General features: G+C 42.8%; 1 protein-coding gene across 1 annotated transcript in view; it reads left to right on the top strand.

The window, feature by feature from the left end:
* LOC126155562 (odorant receptor 43a-like) overlaps positions 1 to 20,945 on the top strand; it is a 158,597-nt gene that overhangs the window by 23,501 nt on the left and 114,151 nt on the right. The window lies entirely within an intron of this gene.

Raw genomic sequence — 20,945 nt, forward strand, 5'->3', positions numbered from 1 at the left:
GAAAATCTCATTCTGGGAACAATTAGCATATTCACTCAATATTTTCACATAAAATATAAAATACAGTTGCGGAACGCAGCATGTCCGCGTCCGCCTTTCACAGAATACCAACAGTAAAAGGTGAGGCGCCAAAAGCCTCATTTGTCTTGAAACAACAGAATTCTTTTTTATACCATTAATCGATACATGTACATAGAGATTTACGGCACCGCGCAAGAACGGCAAAGATAAAGAATAATAGACTCTGTCACTGCTATGCGATGGTTCATTTCTTTTACTTTACGATTGTTCGATAACTTTAGGCCATCAAATGGTTCAAATGGCTCTGAGCACTATGGGACTCAACTGCTGAGGTCATTAGTCCCCTAGAACTTAGAACTAGTTAAACCTAACTAATCTAAGGACATCACACACATCCATGCCCGAGGCAGGATTCGAACCTGCGACCGTAGCGGTCTCGCGGTTCCAGACTGCAGCGCCAGAACCGCGCGGCCACTTCGGTCGGCTTTAGGCCATCAGGCATTTACTATTGAGCGTATATTAATGTTTGTGAGGCGAAAATAATTAATATTACAACATTCTCCATAAGGCATATAATATACTGGTGGCCGATACTGTCGTCTTGATAGTTGACTGTGAACTGGTCGGAGCGTTCCTCTGCTCAGCCGTAAGTAGACCATCGGTTGCAGTGGCGTTGTTCATTCATCAGTTCTGCATGCAGCGACTATACTTTTCTGTGGATTCGTTGTTAGGTGTCAACCTAGCTTTGGCACCCCGCTCTACGGACGACAGCACAATTCTCCCCTCTCTCCGACCCCGCACCTAAAAAATCATCTTCACACCGCCGTTGTGTAGGGCAGGCGCACATGACGACGGTGTGGAGCGGGGAGGAAAGGGGTGTAGGGAGGCAGAATGCGGAGGCAGATGAGCAGAGAGGGAGTGTAACTCTAACCAATGGCTGCTCACTGCCCGCACCCCGGTATCCACCTAGCGAGTCACCGGGAACACCGGCCGTGTGCTCGGTTGGACAGCAAAGTTGTCGTCCGGGAAGACGTGGTGACCGTCCCGGGGGCGGAGCTCCGTCGGGCCCAGAACGTCGGCATCGTTAGTGGCAGCGACAGCGCGTCGATCTTCATGGACACCATCGTGGATGGTGCCAGCCTTGACTGGTAGAGAGAGGGAAGCGACGGCAGCGACGTGACGGGTCTGCGGACAAACATTCTGCTGTAGAGTTACTGAAATACTCAGGAGCGCGCTGCAGCTGGTTTTGGTGGCGCTGCTGCAGCTCAACGGAATCTCGGATGACGTAAGAAGGAGGTCCGATGGATTGCGGAACGTCTCTGCACTCCAAACGCTGCTTCTTCGTGTGACCTGGCTGAACGAATTGTGTCCGCAGTGGTCGCAAATGATGTAACAGGATACGTCCGTGTAACAAATCTGCCGGCGACTTCTCTGCCGGCGACATCCCTTCACGTAGAAAGGACGATTAGGAGGGCAGAAAAACCTGTGGAGTTTTCTCTCGTGTATGGGAGGAATGGAGTTCCTGTATGTGACTTTTGAACGTTCGAACGAACCATTCAGCTTCATCGCAGGTACTTTATTTCAGTTTCTATAGTAATGTGTCACGTCACCAACAACTTCAATCTTAGCACAATTCAGTGCACCTTTATCCCATACCGATACAGACTGTGATTCATTTCTTTAACGACGATTCCTTGCCCTGAGAACCAACGGCATTGCAGTGATATAGTAAGATGAACCAAGATTTCTGTTATACACTTCACATATCTGAAATGTACGATAAGCAATAACTTCTCGGCTGTTAAAAGTCTCTAGTCCTGATACAGTCTCCACTTTACCACTACGAATTAGACCCACAGTAACGCCGGCCGCGGTGGCCGTGCGGTTCTAGGCGTTCCAGTCCGGAGCCGCGCTGCTGCTATGGTCGCAGGTTCGAATCCTGCCTCGGGCATGGGTGTGTGTGATGTCCTTAGGTTGGTTAGGTTTAAGTAGTTCTAAGTTCTAGGGACTGATGACCACAGCAGTTGAGTCCCATAGTGCTCAGAGCCATTTTTGAACCCACAGTAACCCAGTACACAACCTCAAAACACTGAAGGACCATGAAGAATAACTTGCACACCTACTCCGCTCTTCGTAGGAACAGATATACTATCGATAACTTTATACTCTGTAAGGCGCGTACGCCTTCTCCTCCTAAAATAACGCGGCATTACTGGTCGGTGTCGATGCTACTGGATGTGCGGCTGCTCGACGACTGACACCGTCTTACCTGAAACGTCACTGTGGCTCTAGTTCTTGGCGGTAAAGTGGAAACTGTATCAGGGCTGGTAACTTTTAACAGCCCAGAAATTATTGCTTATCCTACATTTCAGATATGTGAAGTGTATAGCAGAGATCGTGGTTCATCTTTCACGTCTACAATGCCGTTGGTTCTTAGGACAAGGAATCGTAGTAAAGTAAATGAATCAGAGTCTTTGTCCGTATGGGTTAAAGGTGCACTGAATTGTGCTAAGATTAAAGTTGTTGGTGATGTGACACATTACTATGGAAACTGAAATAAAGTACCTGTCCTTTCCTTGACAAGATATGTACAACTCTGGGTAGCCTGTTGCACTGCCTGTTAACTGAAGACAAAAATAGATACTATTTTAGTCAAGGCTAAGCGCAAAAGTCGTACGTACCCGAAGATCGTGCATGTAAATAAACTAATCTGCTGCAATTTGCTTCAAAATGTTATGAGGCGAAACGGCCATTTGGACGCTCTTTAATAACTTTCTGATATTTTGAGCACACTTTCTATTATTTGCAAAATCGCCTTACCATTTTCGACATTTCGCCATTAGGAAAGGCTATAAAATACAACACAAAACCGGTATAAAACGTGGAAGGTTGTTACACTTCATCGTTGATTAGATACATAGTATAATGAGTGGAATATTACGTTACATCAGTCATACCAAATTGTTTATTAGATATATTGTACCTCGTGAACATTCTCAATCGCGAGACAAGTACAAACTATTAACAAGGGAAAAGTTGGAAGCCAGGTGGACTAAATCACTAGGCGAGGATGGATACGTTGCACACGCTGCATTCGTTTCTTTACAACTAAGTTTTCATCGTCACATCGTATAAAATGTCATCAGTAAACAGTTCATGGAAATCACTTTACAATGTTTTACAAAAAGATATTTCTTTACAAAAGAAATGTATATCCAATAGAACTTTTGAGTGGTCGAAAATAATTCATTGGAAGAGGCCGCTGAGTGGCGATAGGGTACACGAAGCCAACTGTCCGTTAACAAACAATTTCTGACAGCTTTGTTGTTGTGATCTTCAGTCCAGAGATTGGTTAGATGTAGCTCTCCTTGCTACTCTATCCTGTGCAAGCTTCTTCACCACCAAGTACCTACTGCAACCTACATCTTTCTGAATCTGTGTATTGTATTCATCTCTTAGTCTCCCTCTACGATTTTTACTCTCCACGTTGCTCTCTAATGTTAAATTTGTGATCCCTTGGTGCCTCAGAACCAACCGATTCCTTCTTCTAGTCAAGTTGTGTCACAAATTTCTTTTCTCTCCAATTCTGCTCCATACCTCCTCATTAGTTGTGTGATCTACCCATCTAATCTTCATCATACTTCTGTAGCATCACATTTCGAATGCTTCTATTCTCTTCTTGTGTAAAGTATTTATCGCCCACGTTTCACTTCCATACATGGCTACACTCCATACAAATACACTCAGAAAAGACTTCCTGACCATTTGCTGTGTGTTCTTCGTGTGTTGCAGGCAGTGTGACTGACGTTGCGTTCTGTAAGTAGCAGAATGTCCGGTATTCATGTCGGGAACAAGCCGAGATGTTGCTTGTGTACTGCCAAGCAGATGGAAACGGACGAGAGCAGCACGTTTTGGACGTTCGTGTGATAATGGGTCCTTTCAGACATGGAGGGATATGGCGGACTTTGCGTACACCTGGAGGACCGTGTTCTACAAAATACTGAGACGAACCCTAGTCCAGGCTCCAGGCAACTGACCCGCCAACATAGCGTAAAGCAAACTATGATTATATGTATCGTGCACGACAACTGCTACTATCCCTATCACCTGCAATGAGAGCGAGATTTATCAGCAGCTGATTTCCCTTTACGGGAAGGATTTTGTCGATGGATTTTGAACCAGATTATCTACATCTACATCTACATCTACATGGGTACTCTGCAAATCACATTTAATTGCCTGGCAGAGGGTTCATAGAACCACCTTCACAATTCTCTATTATTCCAATCCCGTATATAGCACGGGAAGAATGAACACCTATATCTTTTCGTACGAACTCTGATTTCCCTTATTTTATCTTTGTGATCGTTCCTCCCTATGTAAGTCGGAGTCAACAAAATATTTTTGCATTCGGAGGAGAGAGTTGGTGATTGGGAGGTCGTGAGAAGATTCCGTCGCAACGAAAAACGCCTTTCTTTTAATGATGTCCATCCCAAATCCTGTATCATTTCTGTGACACTCTCTAACATATTTCGCGATAATACAGTGATGGGATTTATGTCGTCAGTTCTCTTTACCGATAAGGCAACCTTTACCAGAACTGGCATCATCAGACGGCATAATCGCCATCTGGGGCTACAGAAAGGGCACGTGGTTAGAGCAACTTTCATTGGACAGCACCATCTACCGTGGCAATGATGCATTTCTGGACACGTGTTCATAGGACATTTTTTGCTCCATTTCCAGTCAGGAATCTGTCCCTGCAGTACGTCGGTTTTATTAATATTTATCCCGTATTCAGGGCATTCAAACAATTTGAGAAGGCTCGTTCTTGAAACCCCATCCATCAATTCCAGCGGTAGTAAATGATAAACATCCCAGACTGCCTTACGTGCACTACTGGCCATTAAAATTGCTACGCCACGAAGATTATGTGCTACAAACGCGAAATTTAACCGACAGGAAGAAGATGCTATGATATGCAAATGATTAGCTTTTCAGAGCATTCACACAAGGTTGGCGCCGGTGGCGACACCTACAACGTGCTGACATGAGGAAACTTTCCAACCGATTTCTCATACACAAACAGCAGTTGACCAGCGTTGCCTGGTGAAACGTTGTTGTGATGCCTCGTGTAAGGAGGAGAAATGCTTACCATCACGTTTCCGACTTTGATAAACGTCCGAGCGGTTCTAGGCGCTACAGTCTGGAACAGCGCGACCGCTACGGTCGCAGGTTCGAATCCTGCCTCGGGCATGGATGTGTGTGATGTCCTTAGGTTTGTTAGGTTTAAGTAGTTCTAAGTTCTAGGGGACTGATGACCTCAGCAGTTAAGTCCCATAGTGCTCAGAGCCGTTTGAACCTTTTTTTTTTTTTTATAAACGTCGGATTGTAGCCTATCGCGATTGCGGTTTATCTTATCGCGACATTGATGCTCGCGTTGGTCGACATCCACTGACTGTTAGCAGAAATGGAATCTGTGGGTTCAGGAGGGCAACACGGAACGCCGTGCTGGATCCCACTAGCAGTCGAGATGACAAGCATCTTATCCGCATAGCTGTAACGGATCGTGCAGCCACGTCTCGATCCCTGAGTCAACAGATGGGGATGTTTGCAAGACAACAACCATCTGCACGAACAGTTCGACGACGTTTGCAGCAACATGGACTATCGGCTCGGATACCATGGCTGCGGTTACCCTTGACGCTGCATCACAGACAGAAGCGCCTGCGATGGTGTACTCAACGACGGACCTGGGTGCACGAATGGCAAAAGTCATTTTTTTCGTATGAATCAAGGTTCTGTTTACAGCATCATGATGGTCGCATCCGTGTTTGGTGACATCGCGGTGAACGCTCATTGGAAGCGTGTATTCGTCATCGCCAATACTGGCGTATCACCCGGCGTGATGGTATGGGGTGCCATTGGTTACACATCTCGGTCATCTCTTATTCGCATTGACGGCACTTTGAACAGTGGACGTTACATTTCAGATGTGTTACGACCCGTGGCTCTACCCTTCATTCGATCCCTGCGAAACCCTACATTTCAGCAGGATAATGCACGACCGCATGTTGCAGGTCCTGTACGGGCCTTTCTGGATACAGGAAATGTTCGACTGCTGCCCTGGCCAGCACATTCTCCAGATATCTCACCAATTCAAAACGTCAATCTGGTCAATGATGGCCCAGCTACTGGCTCGTCATAATACGCCATTCACTACTCTTCATGAACTGTGGTATCGTGTTGAAGCTGCATGGGCAAGTGTACCTGTACACGCCATCCAAGCTCTGTTTGACTCAATGCCCAGGCGTATGAAGGCCGTTATTACGGCCAGAGGTGGTTGTTCAGGGTACTGATTTCTCAGGATCTATGCACCCAAACTGCGTGACAACGTAATCACATGTCAGTTCAAGTATTATATATTTGTCCAGTGAATACCCGTTTATCATCTTCATTTCTTCTTGGTGTAGTAATTTTAATGGCCAGTAGTGTAATTAAAACTCTTTCACCCCGAACATCAGTTTAACCAAAGCATCATCTAAAATAGAATCATTCAAAAACCAGTTGAATATAACTGAGGTCAATACATCAGAAATCAATTGAAACTAATTTGTTCCTTGACTTGGGAGGTGTTGAGCCATGACTGCGGTCGATACTTGTATTACGAACTGCGGGATGCCGCAATAAACGGCCGCAACTCTGCACTACTCTAGTACTGCGAAAACAAAAGAAATGGTCATGTAGGCGGCTTTACAGCGCTATAAAGGCTTAATCCATTAAGTTTATGATGGAAACTGAGGGATGACACCGCTTCAGAGAGGACGGCCGTCCACCGCTGGAATGCGGGCGCGCTTTATGAGGGAATTACCGGGTGGGGCACGTATCGCGTCGCCTCGTGACGGCTGGGCCGACAGCGGCGCTCGTTAATATTGCAGGATCGCGGATGGAAGCGCGGGGGGCGACGCCACGTTTTGCAGGTGTCTGCCGCGAATCCAATTTCCTTAACGCGCCGCACCGCCCGCTTCGTTCCTGGCGGTGTGGAGTAGACGACAACGGATCCCTGTACGCTGCGCTGCGCTGGCTACAGCGGGATACGCCGGGCGCCGCCTCTGCCGGCAGTGATCGCTCTTGGAAAGGGCTGCCGGGCGTCGCGTTCCTCCCCAGGTTGTATCCTGCGGAACGAAATGGCGAGGGAGCACGGTGCAGTCTGGCGGAGTTTCTCATTCTGTCATCGTAGTTGCGGCTTCAGAGACGGCGCAGTCGTGTGCTGTAGCACAAATAACTCCGAGAACACCGAGAAACCGTACGTTCACACTGCCGTGTGCTACGCCTTGTTTCTTACACCTTCCGTAGGAAGTACAACAGTTGCTCTGGCGTCGACAGTTTATGCTGGCACTGAAGGTCTTGTGGTGGCTCACCACACACTGCGTATGTTGATCTGGAGATGCCCCACAAGGCCCAAACGCGTCATTGCCAATAAATAGATGAAAACAATTTGCAGCCAAGAATGTCTTGTTATAAGAAATTCATAACTGGTTGATGTACCAGCCGCCCAGCATGGAATGGAACCAATTTTGCAAAATTTTTATTACAACGTTTTATTTTCATACTAAGTTTGCAGACTTTGACAGAGCACTGAAAGATCTAAGTCGAAACAAGGCCCCAGGAGTAGACAAGTAGTATTAGAACTACTGACAGCCTTGGGAGAGCCAGTCCTGAAAAACTCTACCATCTGGTGACCAAGATATATGAGACAGGCGAAATACCTTCAGACTTCAAGAAGAATATAATAATTCAAATCCCAAAGAAAGCAAGTGTTGACAGATGTGAAAATTACCGAACTATCAGTTTAATTAGTCACGGCTGCAAAATACTAACGCGAATTCTTTACAGACGAATGGAAAAACTGGTAGAAGCCGACCTCGGGGAAGATCAGTTTGGATTCCGTAGAAAGGTTGGAACACGTGAGGCAATACTGACCCTACGACTTATCTTAGAAGCTAGATTAACGAAAGGCAAACCTACATTTCTAGCATTTGTAGACTTAGAGAAAGCTTTTGACAACGTTGACTGGCATACTCTCTTTCAAATTCTGAAGGTGGCAAGAGTAAAATACAGGGAGTGAAAGGCTATTTACAATTTGTACAGAAACCAGATGGCTGTTATAAGAGTCAAGGGACATGAAAGGGAAGCAGTGGTTGGGAAGGGAGTGAGACAGTGTTGTAGCCTCTCCCCGATGTTATTCAATCTGTTTATTGAGCAAGCAGTGAAGGAAACAAAAGAAAATTTTGGGTGTATGTATTGAAATCCATGGAGAGGAAATAAAAACTTAGAGGTTAACCATGACAGTGTAATTCTGTCAGAGACAGCAAAGGACCTGGAGGAACAGCTGAACGGAATGGATAGTGTCTAGAATGGAGAATATTAGATTAACAACAACAAAAGCAAAACGAGAATAATGGAATGTAGTTGAATTAAGTCGGGTGACGCTGAAGGAATTAGATTAGGCAATGAGACACCTAAAGTCGTAAAGGAGTTTTGCTATTTCGGGAGCAAAATAACTGATGATGGTCGAAGGAGAGAGGATGTAAAATGTAGACTGGCAATAGTAAGGAAAGTGTTTCTGGAGAAGGGAAATTTGTTAACATCGAGTATAGATTTTAGTGTCAGGAAGTCGTTACTGAAAGTATTTGTATGGAGTGTAGCCATGTATGGATGTGAAACATGGACGATAAATAGTTTGAACGAGAAGAGAATAGAAGCTTTCGAATTGTGGTGTTACAGAAGAAAGCTGAAGATTAGATGGGTAGATCACATAACTAATGAGGAGGTATTGAACAGAATTGGGGTGAAGAGCAGTTTGTGGCACAACTTGACTAGAAGAAGGGATCGGTTGGTAGGACATGTTCTGAGGAATCAAGGGAACACCAAATTAGTATTGGAGGGCAGCGCGGAGGGTACAAATCGTTGAGGGCGACCAAGAGATGAATACACTAAGCAGATTCAGAGGGATTTTGGTGCAGTAGGAACTGGGAGATGAAGAAGCTTGCACAGGATAGAGTAGCATGGAGAGCTGCATCAAACCAGTCTCAGGACTGAAGACCACAACAACAACAACACTAATACGTCAGTCTTATTTAAATAAATTTATTACAATAGTAAAAATTTTGTACAGTTTCACTTTGCTCTTGGGTAGCAAATAATTTACTGGTAGCTGCTGGTCAGATTTTACTACCAGATCTTTTTTGGTGACTGTCGTACAGCGTATAAAAAAATAATCTTAGATTTTGATGTTTCATCATACTCAAAACATAGAAACGCAATGGTCTTGATTGGATCAAAAGACTAGGAAATGATTCATGGTAGAATTTCACCCCTGTTAGCGATGATACTTATTTTCTTTTTCGGGGAATATCCGCTTGTACTTTCGAGCAACTTTTGCTTCCAACAATTTGAGAAGGATTCCTAGCTGTTCCATTACTGAGTTTCTCGTTTGTTAATGATATTCATAATTTTAATTCCTGATAATTTGAAACCATGTGTTTTTGGCTTCTCTGTTGCCTCCGTCGCTAGCCCGTCTGTTTGCTTATTCAATTAACATCCTACTTAAATTGTACCTGTTGGACACTTTAACTGATTTTTCAACTTCTTGCTTCATATCGGGATTACCTCTGTGAGGTATCTACATTTGCTGAACGACTCCATTGATTTAAGTACAGTGTTGTCATCTGATATGATTGTTTTCTTCTCAGGTAGGGTTGTTCAACCATGAACCATTGCATCTGGGTAACATATGCTTCTATGGAGGAGTGAAAATGTAAGTGGTATCTCGTGTTACGGAGGAAGACATCTTCTGGGATTCTTCTGCGTAATTATAAACTTCGTGGAAGTCTTCGTACCTATCATTAATGACATTTTTCATTTGCAAATTTGTGTATGCAATGCAGCAGTAGGTTTAATAATGAATAAAACAATAGGAGTACGGGTAAGCTACTACAAACAGCAAAGTGAACACATTATTGTGGCCAAGATAGACACAAAGCCCATGTCTACTACAGTAGTACAAGGTTATATGCCAACTAGCTCAGCAGATGACGAAGAAATTGATGAAATGTATGATGAGATAAAATAAAGTATTCAGGTAGTGAAGGGAGACGAAAATTTAATAGTCAGGGGTGTCTGGAATTCAAGAGTAGGAAAAGGGAGAGAAGGAAACATAGTTGGTGTATATGGATTGGGGCTTAGAAATGAAAGAGGAAGCCGTCTGGTAGAATCTTGCACACAGCATAACTTAATCGTAGCTAACACTTGGTTCAAGAATCATGAAAGAAGGTTGTATAATGGAAGAAGCCTGGAGATACTAGAAGGTATCAGATAGATTATATAATGGTAAGACAGAGATTTAGGAACCAGGTTTTAAATTGTAATACATTTCCAGGGGCAGTTGTGGACCCTGACCACACTCTATTGGTTATTAACTGTAGACTAAAACTGAAGAAACTGCAAAAAGGTGGGAATTTAAGGAGATGGGACCTGGATAAACTGAAAGAACCAGAGGTTGTACAGAGTTTCAGGGAGAGCATAAGGGAACAATTGACAGGAACGGGGGGAAAGAAATACAGTAGAAGAAGAATGGGTAGCTCTGAGGAATGAAGTAGTGAAGGCAGCAGAGATCAAGTAGGTAAAAACACGAGGGCTACTAGAAACCCTCGGGTAAAAGAAGAAATATTGAATTTGATTGACTAAAGGAGAAAATATAAAAATGCAGTAAACGAAGCAGGCAAAAGGGAATATAAACGTCTCAAAAATGAGTTCGACGGAAGTGCAAAATGGCTAAGCACGGATGGCTAGAGGACAAATGTAAGGATGTAGAGGCTTATCTCACTAGGGGAAATATAGATACTGCCTACAGGAAAATTAAAGAGACCTTTGGAGAAAGGAGAACCACTTGCATGAATGTCAAGAGCTTTGATGGAAACCCAGTTCTAAGCAAAGAAGGGAAAGCAAAAAGTGGGAGTATATAGTGGGTCTATACAGGGGCGATGCACTTGAGGACCATATTATGGAAATGGAAGAGGTTGAAGATGAAATGGGAGATATGATACTGCGTGAAGAGGTTGACGGAGCCCTGAAAGACCTGAGTCGAAACAGGGCCCCCAGAGTAGACAACATTCCATTAGAACCACTGACAGCCTTGGGAGAGTCAATCCTGACAAAACTCTACCATCTGGTGACCAAGATGTATGAGACAGGCGAAATACTTTCAGACTTCAAGACGAATATAATAATTCAAATCCCAAAGAAAGCAGGTGTTGACAGATGTGAAAATTACCGAACTATCAGTTTAATAAGTCACGGCTGCAAAATACTAACGCGAATTCTTTACAGACGAATGGAAAAACTGGTAGAAGCCGATCTCGGGGAAGATCAGTTTGGATTCCGTAGAAAGGTTGGAACACGTGAGGCAATACTGACCCTACGACTTATCTTAGAAGCTAGATTAACGAAAGGCAAACCTACATTTCTAGCATTAGTACACTTAGAGAAAGCTTTTGACAATGTTGATTGGAATACTCTCTTTCAAATTCTGAAGGTGGCAGGGGTAAAATACAGGGAGCGAAAGGCTATTTACAATTTGTACAGAAAGCAGATGGCAGTTATAAGAGTCGAGGGGTATGAAAGGGAAGCAATGGTTGGGAAGGGAGTGAGACAGTGTTGTAGCCTCTCCCCGATGTTATTCAATCTGTATATTGAGCAAGTAATAAAGGAAACAAAAGAAAATTTCGGGGTAGGTATTAAGATCCAGGGAGAAGAAATAAAAACTTTGAGATTAGCCGATGACATTGTAATTCTGTCAGAGACAGCAAATGACTTGGGAGAGCAGTTGAACGGAATGGACAGTGTAAGGAGGGTATAAGATGAACATCAACAAAAGCAAAACGAGGATAATGGAATGTAGTCGAATTAAGTCGGGTGATGCTGAGGGAATTAGATTAGGAAATGAGACACTTAAAGTAGTAAAGGAGGTTTGCTATTTGGGGAGTAAAATAACTGATAATGGTCGAAATAGAGAGGATATAAAATGTAGACTGGCAATGGCAAGGAAAGCGTTTCTGAAGAAGAAAAATTTGTTAACATGGATTATAGATTTAAATGTCAGGAAGTCGTTTCTGAAAGTATTTGTATGGAGTGTTGCCATGTATGGAAGTGAAACTAGGACAATAAATAGTTTAGACAAGAAGAGAATAGAAGCTTTCGTAATGTGGCGCTACAGAAGAATGCTGTAGATTAGATGGGTAGATCACATAACTATTGAGAAGATATTGAATAGAATTGGGGAGAAGAGGAGCATGTGGCACAACTTGACTAGAAGAGGGGACCGGTTAGCAAGACATGTTCTGAGACATCGAGGGATCACGAATTTAGTTTTAGAGGGCAGAATGGAGGGTAAAAATCGTAGATGGAGACCAAGAGATGAATACACTAAGCTGATTCAGAAGGATGTAGGTTGCAGTAGGTACTGGGAGATGAAGAAGCTTGCACAGGATAGAGTAGCATGGAGAGCTGCATCAAACCAGTCTCAGGACTGAAGACCACAACACACAACACGCTGTGTCATGTCTGTTGTGCAGGCAGATGCTATTATGCTGGAGATAAGCACTAAGTACGGTATATATCATCCTTCGGTAAGTAGGTGGAAATTAGTTTACCCTGAAAGACAGCAAGTCATAATATGAGTGATGAGATATCTTTTGGAGATTATATCTAAGACGCAGCCCATTCACTTTTAGACTTTCTCTGGAAGTGGGTGTGTTTGGTCAGCAGCTCTCGTTAGGAAGAAGTTTTCTGCCATTGTGAGCCTTCTTTCTATCAATAGCACTCCAATACCAAGGAATTCTTAGGTGTGGAATTTACACAGAGGTATACACGAGGACCTAAACTTAAATACTGCAAGATGTATTCAAATGTTTGTTAACTGGACCTTTTCACATTGACAGCTTGTGGAAAAGAAGGTCTAGATGCACAAGGACTTAGAAAAACTTGTGCATGAGAGCCACGTGATGTTGAATATACTAAGTTGGCGTATGTTTATCTACGACAGCTATTGGGAGGAAGTAAATGATAGTTTACTCCACTTAGTCGAGTGTCGAGTTTAGCTTCCCCTCATGACAGATGGATCGCCATCATCAGTTACACATTCTCTCAATTTTAACACATTGCAAAGGGATTTGAAATTAAATATAGGAGATTGGAGGGTAGTCAGGTCATCAGTAACTTTGCACTAGCGGTTCTCCTTCCCATGCCGCTCAAATACTTCTATAACCGGCTTTCCAAACGGCTTCTTTTAGAGCAGCATCACCGCACATGCATTAGTTTGCGACTTCGGTTACGGAGAAAGGTAGACAAAGAGATAATTAAATAACGTCGAACAACATGGAGTAACAATAACAGGTTCTGGCATAAAAGTAGATCCTGATGATGGTGTCAGGATGAACGGTGTCTGTGGAGTACCAAAGCAAGGTCGGCTCCTCACAATGAAACCACAGAAAAGTACAGTCCCGACATGCACCACCGACAAATGAGCAACGACGGCATAACCACACCTTTGAAAGATTCGCTACGCCGCCACAATCACTCGTCTTCTTAGGACCAGAAAAGGAATACTCGGCCCACTTCCTACTCAGAGATCAAGATGACTGCATCGTCTTCTACAGGCCACCAGTGTAGCAAATGATTTATGCAGAACTTACTGTGAAAATTATGTCATTTATCCTTCAAGCGAAGAGTCCTGTAAAGTAGTGTTTTTCAACCTTTTTGAATACGTGACCCCTTTCCAAGTAAAAATATTCTGGCGGCCCCCAGAACCATAATAAAAGTATGTCAGCGATTTCAAAGCCAAAGTATTTTATTTTCTTCCTATTTACATTATATTTATCGAGAAATCAAGTGCAATGTTAAAAGAGGTCGCAGTGCTCTGCGGGCAGATATATAATTATATTCTTTGCCGCGGTAGAGATGTGGGGCTGAGAAGGGGTGAGCAGGGGCATAGTCGCGCGTTTCCGGTCACTACAGTCAGTTGTCCGAGTACGCCAGCAAGTACGGACGTGATTATCGTCTTCGCGCTTCGCTCTGATCGGGCATAAAATGGACAAGTGTCTTAAAATATCTGTACAGCCCTCCACGTCTGGTGCGAGTGGCAATGGCGGAAGCGAATAAATAAAAAAAAAATGACGATAGTTATCTGAAGTATGATTTTACTGTCATCAACAATAAACCTCAATGTGTAATTTGCGGCGAAGTATTGTCACTTGAGAGTGTGAAACAGTCAAAGCTTCTGCGTCACCTCTCAGCCAAACATTCCAAGAAAGCTGATACACCGATAGATTTCTTCGAAACGAAACTGAAAACACTTAACCAGCAGCAAACTACTATGATTCAGGTAATAAAATAGTAATGTTATTTGTTGATTTAAAATAGTATTTATGTTTCTGATTTTTCATTCGTTTTTCCGATTTAACAATATTTTTTATCTGATTTTAGGTATCCAGTGCCAACAAGAAAGCGTTTATTTATCGTCAACACGGTGTATTTATTATAAAACAATCTACATTATGCTCATTTTAGAATTAATGTTAAACAAGGAATTACGTAATTTTAATAAAAAATAAATACAATTTTCCATAGGCCTATGATTTTGTATTACAGAACCCCTATGTTTGAGAGATGTAGCATGATGGTTATTTTATTTACTTTCATGATGGTTATTTTATTTACTTTCACTCAGTTTCAAAAGAAGACATTTCTTTTTAATTACTTGCGAGTGTATGTAGTGTATAGTATATATTTTTACAAATGATGGTACTAGATTTTTGTATGATATTTTTCAACTCCTATATAAAGCACTATCAAAAAAACAATGATTCATTTCACAGCAATTACCACAATTAACTACACGAAAGAAATGAGAAATTAAGCAGGTAACTAGCAATGACGATTTTGTGGGAATCACGATGGAGCCACAGAAGTAGGAAAATAGAAACAACGTCAACATGCAGTGTGTGAATTTAAGTATGAGTTAAGCTCAGGCATCCTAGATCCGCTAGGTAAAAATTGCTGTACTTTGTGGCTTTTCTCACAGCTACCAATCCTAGCTATCTATTGTTTGGTTCGAAGCTTGTCACTGAGATGGATTGTTATAACCGTAGTGCCAAATCGTGCAGGTGAGCTGTGTGCGTGTTGTCACAGCCATTTTGTATCACATTTGAACGTGAGTGTCTTTTTAAATGCGCTTTCATAAGTTGTTCTCGTTCCGTGTGATATTTTTATCACAGCAAATGATTGGCACGTAAACTAAATTGTCAGTAATACACAAGACGCTTCCACTGCACCGCCGCTCCAGCCCGGAAGTTGATGTGGCCCTTTCCCTCTCCAGCAAACCTGTCAGAGGTAAATACTATCTGTACAACACTTAGTGACTCTCGTAGCCCTAGTTCCCTTCCACAGAAGTGGGAAGAGATCGATAGAGATCGTGTTGCTTCTCACTACTGCAAGTCTTTGCGTATTTGAACTCTTCAGCAGGTTTAAATTAAATTCGTATTCATTATTATAAGAACGTGAGCGAATTTGGAAGGTGCTTTCACAAAACCTGATCATTTTCGTCTGATATTTATACCATAGCAGATGATCGTCATGAAGCATTCGTTACCATCCATGCTGCAACTGCTTTCTCCTGCAACCGCGACCCCTGAGCAAGGCTTTGCGACCCCTCAGGGAGTTGCGACCCACAGGTTGAAAAGCCCTGTTGTAGAGCACCAACGTCTACCTATTATGTATATAGCTATGTCCAGACACTAGTCCTGAATCAGTCAAGTACGACGACTTTGCTAAACTGTTGGACGAGACGATAGTCAGGTCCATGTCGCAGTAGCAAGGTTTGAATTATTTCGACTCAAGCAGCAACTTGAACAAACACAAAAAGGGTGGATAGTCGAACTCAGAGGGCTAACATGACATTGTAAGTTTAAGTATTGCTGTGGTAATAATAACAGTGATGTCATGTTACGTGATACAGTCACACAGATTGCATCAGATGCATGCATGAGCGCTGCAATTCCAATTCTGCCGGATCCTGATTTAAGAACAGCGCTGTTTATTGAGGAATTTCAAAATAAGTGTCGACTCAGCGGAGGTTGATTTAGAAGCTCCATGAATTTATATTTTTCAAAGTGCACAAAACACTCACAGAACATGAAAGTATTGAGTGATTAAACATATGGCTCAGACAAACAGTAAGCGTGTAAGTAGGAACTTTCAAACTCGCGGTACACGACGAGTACTACAAAATTATGTGAGCAAGTCTTATCCTCAGTGGTTTTCAAATCATAACCAGAAAGTTTGTTCTTGTCGTGATGCAAAATGCTACCAGTGAGGATAGCAAGGTCCTATTGAAAAAGTGCATTTATGCGGCAACCGAAGTTTTGCAAACAGCCGCAACCAGAGGAACGTGTTACCGTGGCGTAGCTGTCAATAGCTGCGTACTGGACATTTTCCTGTATTACCGCCGTACTGCGAGCTTGCGATTTACTACCTGGCTTGCTCACGGTGGTGTTTTTAATCTACGCACCGTTATTGTATTGGTATTTACGAATGCGTGTTATTGCATAAACTACAGCTAATGATGGTTTCCAATGCATATTCACCTCTGTTTCACATTCTGAACGACCTGAAGATGGCTGCAGATAGCAACCGTGTTTGGAAGTTTGTGATCTAGGCAATAAAAGTTTTTTTTTTACTTTACAAAAAATTTTCAATAAACTACATTAATACCGCGCGTCGCCTCCATGACAATATCAGTCTTTACTGAACTAATTAGGTGATGTACATAACGCACAGGGTGTTCACGCTACCGCATCGTACTTGGCTGTAATTAGAGATCTGCCGGCGCCCCGACATTAGGGAGCTCGAGTCAGTCATGGGACGGTTCACCCATTGCACACACTAAATTTTTTTTTAAATGCTGCACAAAATGCTGCGCCGTTCAACCGGTTGCACCGGAATAATGCGCCTTTAGTGTGGTCCAGAGAATGCCAGAACGCATTTCAGCAGTTACATGACGCACTGTTATGTCGTCGATGCTTGTTATCTTGTTACGCGATGAGAGCTGAGTTCTCCCATAAAATTGGTCTTTCTGATAGACCTATTCGTTTTTATTCCAAAACTCCTAACATAACGCAGTGTAACTACAGTCAGTTTGGAAAACAGGCACTAGCCATTACCTATGGTACTACGAAGCTTCACTCGTATTTGTACGATCGGAAGTTTTATTTGCTGACAGATCATCTGCCTTTTACGGCTTTGTTCAATCCTGCCAACCCTGTCCCGCCTTCGACACTGCAAAAATTACAGCGTTAGGCTCTGATATTGTCTAATTAGCATTATGAATTGTTGTACAGGTCCACAGCCCAACATTCTAACGACGATTCGTGTCGGCTGCTGGTCGCTATCGATACAGCGTTTGATTCATCTGAGGAATCATGTTTTCACACCGATTCACAGGATTCTGAATGTCTTAAAAGTTTTCCTCTCGATTTACGACGTGTTGTCGCAGCAATTGCATCTAACGAAGCTCTTCAGGTTGTTTTGCGTTACTTGCGCGATACGTGGCCACGCTGTTTGGAAGAAGTCCCTCACCCACTGGCGCGTCTCTGTTTTTCGTAGCGTCACGTGCTGTCCACAGGATCACGTGTTCTGCTGTTGCATACAGAGAACGACGAAGTGCGTATTGTGATTCCTCACTCCCTACAGCGGAAAGTTTTGTCATTATTGCACCCATTCGGACGTATTTCTTACTAAGCAGCTAGCCAGATATCATTGTACTTGGCAGGGAATGGACACTCAGACTGAGCGAATGACACGTCGTTGCAAAGTTTATGTGGAGCATTAATAAGCTCCCCCACAAACCTGTTTTTGAGGGGCCACGCCCGTCCGAACCGCTTCAGTGCATTTATATTGATTACGCAGGTTCGTTCTGGAAAACGCAATGACTGTAATATGCGCCTATTAGAAGTTCCTTTTGTTGTCCCCATACATCCACCACTACTGCTTTGTCTACTACTTTATGTCTTAAAAGTCTTCCAGAGGTCACTGTCGCAGATAATGGACCACAATTCATCTCAGCCGATTTCCAACAATTTTGTGCTGCCAATGTCTAAGGCATGTCTTATTAGTCAGTATAAATCCACCTGGTGATGAAGGTGTAATCATCCGAAACACATAATACAGATGAAAACAAACTGTGGCTGGCTACAGTAACTCGTAGTTTCAATTGATATTTCACAACAGTCGCGGCAAGGCATAACCTAAAGTGTTCGCATTTCAAGTTCACTGCTAGTAAACGCTGTACTTTTGATGTTAAGCAAGCACTTATTGTGTGACGTAGACTCTATTTAGGTCGCTCCTGGAGCAGTGGGACAACGGCATAGCTATGGACTGGAGATACCTGTATCATATTTCTTAATCTGAAAATGAATATAGATTTATTAAGAAGACAGAATAAGATTAACACACGGCCACTGTGACAATAGTTGAATTTGCTTTCTTATAACAGATTCAGTTAAAGAAACCAGAATAAGTGTCCATCAGAGTAAAAAGTTTAGAGACTGAAGCACTAAAAGAATAAGAAAATAGTTAAGATTTGGTTTTAACGCTTCAGATGTTCTTTTCAGGTGTCTCTGCCCCCTCCCCTTTCTTACTTCAGTACTACGCACTGAAGGTTCACACAACAATGTGAAATGCTCAGAAATGGACACGGCATAGGGAACTCTAAAGTGGCGCGGTGTTCGGCCTGGCGCAGCAGAATCTAAGTTTACGATCGACAAATAAGAAGAAGAGATGATATTTTTAGAATTTTCTATAGCTTCTTTTAGGGTTTTCATGATGTTATAGTCCTGATTTAATGTCTTACGTTTTACGCTTAGGAAGGTTTCTATGTATGAATTATTTCTCTCCATTGACGGCTCTTCTGAGTACTACTGGCTTTACGATCGCCAAATGGAAAGAGGAGAAAATATTTTTTGTATGTTTTAAAGTTTTTAATAATAATCTCCTCATCTATGTTTCGTATGCTACATTTAAGAACATCTTTAATTTATTCTTGAAATCCATGGAGGGCACTTTTGAGCGCCACAAATAATTGATAAAGTTGTTTTAAATTACTTTAATGCAATTAAATTCCACCAACAGCCTTCCGCAGTGGTAAGACTGGTTCCCATAAGATCAACGACGTTAAGCGCTGTCGGGCTCGGCCAGCACTTGGACTCCGGGTCTGCCGAGCGCTGTTGGCAAGCGGGTTGCAGTCAACCCCTGTGAGGCCAATTGAGGAGCTACATAATGGAGAAGTAGCGGCTCTTGTCATGAAAACTGAAATGGCCGGAAGAGCGGTTTGCTGACCACATGCCTCTCTATATCCGCATCCAATGACTACCATCGGCTGAAAATGACACGGTGGTCGGTTAGTGCCGTTGGGACTTCCGAGGCCTGCTCGGGCAGTGTTTTATTATATTCCACCAGTGTTATGCTTATGAGTATTTTTTAAGAATTTCATCAGACCACTCTCTACAAATAGATGGCGCTTTCCAGTGCTGTAGGTGCTACACCAATCAGCATTCTTTAAAACATCTTTCAAAAAGCCGCAGAAAGGTAGTGTATGGCTACTTATCACAGTGAACTTCAAGTTTCGTATTCGACAGGTTACTCTGCAATTGTCACAAATTGTATTTGTTACTCAGCTCTTTTAGTATAGGATCTAACTGATAACTTAAGAAGTTTGACGCTTTCTCAAGGTAAATTTTTTAACCACGTGTAAAATGGACGAATTGTAATTTAAAATTTTTGGGAATAGGTCTGAAGATAGGCAGCTGGCCCCAACTCGTTGATGAAATAAAGAAAAGCGATCCGGAGACTGAATTTGGACATTTTTGGTCAGAAAAGTCCTTCTTGGAGATATTGTTCAACTAGCGCATCACCTTTGCTTGAATGTCGGTTGTGTCGTCAAAGCGGTGATCCTTCATGCGAATTTCTGCGTTTTACTCTTTTGTGGCAGGCTCGTGTCGATAACGCCAAGTCTCGATACTCGGAACGATTTATTCCAGGTAATTGTCTGGGTTTTGCATTTCAGTAAGTCGCTTCTGACTACAAGTCCGTTGTTTTTGTTCGGGAGTCAGTGATTTTGGGACAAACTTGGTACATAATTTTCTCTCCTTCAAAACATTCTGGAGAATGTCTTGTACATTTCATGTAGAGATGTTGTTCCGTTACGATTTGTGGCACAAGAACGTTTGTACACTACAGGCGCACGTCGACTATTTAGCACTGCCTGCTCACAGATGACTGGTCAAATGCACATCTGCTGTTTACAGTTGTTTGTTCAAGTTGCTACCGTAATTAATGCGCCGATGTAGCTCATACGCCTGGAGTAGAGTCAGGCTCGAAACTTTTTAATCGGACAGTGTGTACTGATATACGTGTTTAAAAATCTTTCAGAATGTTAAAAAAAGAGGCAAAGAGAGCTCAGCAGCAGGTAAGTGGGTCTGTCATGTATTGGGACAGTATGTACGGATGTCGGATGCCTCCCATCACTCTAAAAGATAATTAAACAACTGTACATTTTGCCGCCTACTGTCTGGTTCCAGTTACGTTAAGACGATGCGTCTGTCTCAGAAGGCAGAGTAAAGGCACAACTGAAGAAATGCAAATCGACTTCAATAGCGTTTGTAGATTTTAACAAAGCTCTTGACAATGCTGAGTCGCTCACACTCTTTGGCATTCTTAAGGTAACAGGGATAAAATACAGGGAGCGAATTGTTATGTACAACTTGTACTGAATATGAACTGCCGTTATACAGTCGAATGGCATGGGGGGG

Source organism: Schistocerca cancellata, chromosome 2 (assembly GCF_023864275.1).
Source record: "Schistocerca cancellata isolate TAMUIC-IGC-003103 chromosome 2, iqSchCanc2.1, whole genome shotgun sequence".
NCBI lineage: Eukaryota > Metazoa > Arthropoda > Insecta > Orthoptera > Acrididae > Schistocerca > Schistocerca cancellata.